We start from the raw sequence: 4,543 nt of genomic DNA, 5'->3' as shown, positions 1-4,543 counted from the left end.
GCTGGCCAAAATTCGCCCTGTGACATTTCTCCGTGCCTAAATACACTTTATCTAGCAGAAGACTGTATACCCTTAAGGGAATAAACAATGTATGTAAACTATGGAGACATGGTAAAAATGAACTTGTCTGTTAAAAATATAATGGCAAATAATAATTGTCATTGCTGTTTCTTTTCACCAGCATGAACAATCCCTCTTGAAATACTTTTCATGCCGCTGAGGAAATATGCACGTGCATTGTTATTTTTGTTATCAATCTCCCTCATTCATTTCTTAGTGCAAGGCCTTTCCAGAGGATTGGCAATAGTCTTTCTTTTACAATGAACAGTTTGATTTAGGGGTGTTGCTACCCATCATTGCTACATTGGTGGAGAAATTAAATGCTTATGAACTAATCTATACTGTCCTCCCAAACCATAGATTTTGGTAATGGAAGGTTCAGTTTAATGCTCTGATAAACTGTGGTCTGATATATATTGTGTCAATTAGTATAGAAGGTAGATGTGGAGTGAAATTTTATATTTTCAGCAACATTGTAGATTTCATTTTGAAATGAATAAGTGCCTGGGTAAATGTGAAAGAATTGCATTTTTCATTATAAAATAAATGAGAAATAGGTTACTAAGGAAGCATCTTTTCTTCATTAGATGTTTGAGTACTTCCTTGTTTCCCTATACAAGTCAGCCTCCCTGGCATAAGGGTGTAGATTTAAAGCTCCAGCAGGACTGCATGGACAGTAAGATAGTACTTGGAAGACGACTGTTTGAACATGTGTTTAAAGCCCGAGATTTGGTTGAAAACCTGCTGAAGTGGAACAATTGTTCTTGTAATAAAGTTATGAGATACCATTAGAGGGGACCTATGTGAAAAAGGAAAATATTTCTTTGTGGAAGCAAGTTTACCTCACTGGGAGGGTTACATTTGTGGAGTTTGTTCAGACAGGAGTGTTGTACATAGTGTGGCTTTTCAATACGTCAATACCAACATAGAGAAGATGGCTATGAAGGCTGAGAGGGCATATTGATGTGAACAAGTCAAGTTTGCCTGCCAGGAAGAGGACGTCTTTGCCAAACTTTCTCTTCTTGGTTTTGCCATCATGGCATGAGGGTCAGGGCTAGTGGATCTGTGTGAAGGCCCCAGGTGATGTGATATAGTGATGTCAGGCACCTCAGTAATAGGAAATAATCACATATATTGCTGTTGTGTAAAAGTGTTGGAGATGTTTCCAAACAGATAGCAAATCTTGGTCTGACGCTATGAGGTGGCAGTGAGTATATATGCTGGCTCCTGCAATGTTACGAGTTAGTGCACCCTCTGTTCCTTCTTGCTCTAGGGAAGAGTGACACAGCTGTTGTGCTTCCTTGGCTGCTTAGTCTGTAGGTGGGAGGGAGAAATGACCAGTGCCTAGCAGCTCCTGGGAGTGAGAAAAGAAAGCTACACAGAGTGGGCTGTGAGGAGACATGTCTGAACAACCTTTGCCCAAATGAGCTTGGGGCAGTGGGTGGAGCACGCTGTGTACAACACTCAGGTGCTGTAAGACCAGTAAATAACTCCTGACACCTCAGGCATGCCTGACTGCTGTGCTTTGTTGCCCTGGATAAATGCCCCTTTCTGTCCATCTGGTCTCTATTTCTGCCCAGAACTGTACCAACCACTGGCTGGAGACTGTTCTTCTAAAATGAATTAAAATCTAGTCCAAGACTAGAGAGAATGTTGATGGAGTGCAGAAGCAGTTCTTGCTTTTAAGAGCCCAGTGTCCATGTTTTTAGCACTCAAATCCTGCGTGTAAGAGGAAAGCACCTGTAATGTGAGTGGAGTGATGGCGACAGGAGACTGTGCGTGACTGTCTCTTTGGCGGATGTTGATACTGTGGATGGCGGTGCAAGCCCATTTCGGTCTGGGGTATCTCCAAAGCAAAGCACCATGAGTAGTACAAAACAGCCTCTGCCTTTTCCTAGCCAAGGATCTGGACCCTCGAGCAGCGCTAGACAGAGGAGGGTTGCTCCTCTTGTAGTTCCTTGCTGTCTGAAATCCATCCCGCCCAGTGCATATGAATCTGCCTCTTGGAGGGGCTTCTTGGCTGTCGCTGGCCTGGCAGAAACAGCTGTGGAGATGTCTTTGCTCATATGTGTGGTGATAGCCCGCTCTCAATGAATACAGCCTGTGTCAAGAGCAGAATTACATTCTTGGGCTCAGTCACCGCCTCTCTTCAATTGGTCTGACCTTTCCACTGTGGTTTTGTAGGGTGCCTGCTCCACAGAGCTGGTCACTGTGTCTGGTGCTCAAGACCAGTGTTTTGAAGCTTGACCTTTCTCTGGGGATTTAGCCCTGCTCCTGAGGATTTAAAGTGTCAGTTGCATTGAGTAACGGAAAGTATGTTCATTAACAATGTTCTATTTAAAATACAAAGCAAATGTAAGGATGGCAAGAAGTGTCAGATGACAGGGACTGAGAATTACTTTTTCCATTCAGAGCCTGAGCAGATGCAGGGTGGCCTTCCTCAGCTGCTGGTATCTTCAGTCTCTCTCTCTGCGAGTAAAAGGGGAGCTCAGTCATGGGGTGTCGTGTGCCGTACGGGAGTGCAGTGGTACTTCTTGTGCAGAATATTTCTTTCTTTAGCTGAACAAAAAATATAAGAGGAAGGAGCCTTTTTTGAGGAGTATTCCCAGGCTCAGAGCTCTGAGTGATGCTTGGGTTACTAGTATGGAGGCAGTAGGTTGAAACAAGTTCAGCCTTTAAATGGTTTTGAGGCAAACTAGGAGGTTTCCCTGCTCTCCTACAGATGAGGCGCTGGTGCAGTTTGGAAATGCCTAAACAGCGCTTTGGGGTTGGGTATCTTTTGTATGGGATTTATTGATGAAATTAAAGCTGACTGTAAGAGAGGGTTTGGTGTGTTTCACAATTTAAAAAAAAAAGTCATTACATTTCAAAAACATCTTGTTTCTACATTTTCAGAATAAATAACAAAACCAAAATTGGTTCATGTTGAAGCTGTCACTATCTGAAAGAGGCTGGTATGTAAGGACTTTGCCATTTTTTTATAAATGACTGAATTATTTAAAGTGACCCAAAAATGTTTTTGTCTTATAAGAACATGAATGCTTTTTCAGATATTTGTCTAAATTTGGGGATTTTTAAAAATTACTAAAACTTTGGATAGCATAAAAATCCATTCCCTGTGCACCTCTATGAAATACTTTGAGACTCAGTCTCAGTTTAATGGGAAAGGAGTATTCTCTTATTTTTCATCTGTTTTGCCTGTAAAAATTATTTCTGCTTTAGTATTTGAGGAGTGAGAGTAATGTGGTAATGCTACCTTGATTTCTTGCAATTAGAGTTCAGAGAAATACTGTCAGGCTGGTTATGTGTCATAACCTAGCATTGTGTTTTAAACAAAAATATGAATGTGAGTTTTTAAAAATAGATGGCTTAAAAATCTGTATACTTCTGCAAGTATAAGTTGTCACCCCATTTCGTTAGTGTTGTCTGGGCTTGGGCCCCAAATATTTTAGAAATTAATAAAACTTGCAATTTCAGAAAGGAAAATATGATGGCAATTTCAGCCTTATGTTTAGGGCTGCATCAAACCTTGGACTAGGCTGGTTCTGTGACTACATGTCAATGCAGTGTGACAGGGCAATGTAAAAAGGAGGCTGATGGCATATATGGTGAAATGTTGGTTTGTGTTTTTTTTTTAATTTCCCAGTGACAGATTTGCAGTTTCTTGGAAAGAGGAACCACATGGAGCAAGTGCGTATAGGCAGTATATTGAGGAACAGTAGGGTGTCTAGCAGTCCCTTGAGAAATGGCCTCCAGGCTCAGTTCCTATAAATAACTTGCTTTAGTATGTCTCATACTTTTTTGTTGCCTTTTTGAGATAAGGTTAAATAACAACAACTTTTTTTCTTTCCTCTTTATCAAGGGTTTTTCCCATTGTGCATGTAGCAACCACAACCCCTGTGAACTACCTGCTGGCCTAAGTCTCTGGGCAGGGTATTATTCAGAGATTCATTTGGCCCTGTCTACCAGCATGGTGAGGGTTTAAATGGGAGATTTTTTTGGGAAGCCTCAGTGCAGTGGCAGCTGCTGTTTCAATGGCTGTGGTTTATTCTGGTGCCAGCTGCCCCTGCTGCACCTGTTGGCACTTGAATTATGGTCATTTCATGCATAGTAACTTAATAAGGCAAAGTTGAATTTTAATAGAACAAGCAGACACTCAGATGGGGATTAAGGCAGTTTCATGATCACTTAAGGAAAACAGATAGGAGCTACATTTTAAGGGCAGGGATGTGCAGGTAACAATACTTCCCTGAGCAATGGCCATTCCCACTGTCACTGCAGAAGAGGCAGTTGAACTGCTTGTGCCATGGCCTAGCGAATGACGGCCCCAGGGCCAGTTTCCAGGTACAGAGCCTTTTGGGGTGGCTGATATCTCCGATTGCTTTTTCTAGTTGTCCATAAAACTAAAAATACAGGCGGTAGCTCAGATCCCTTCCTAATAGTGTTGTGGACCTGTTGTTGCAGCATTACAGAGGGGGGTTTG

Source organism: Phaethon lepturus, unplaced genomic scaffold (assembly GCF_000687285.1).
Source record: "Phaethon lepturus isolate BGI_N335 unplaced genomic scaffold, ASM68728v1 scaffold9452, whole genome shotgun sequence".
NCBI lineage: Eukaryota > Metazoa > Chordata > Aves > Phaethontiformes > Phaethontidae > Phaethon > Phaethon lepturus.
Note: the sequence above shows the minus strand (reverse complement) of the source record.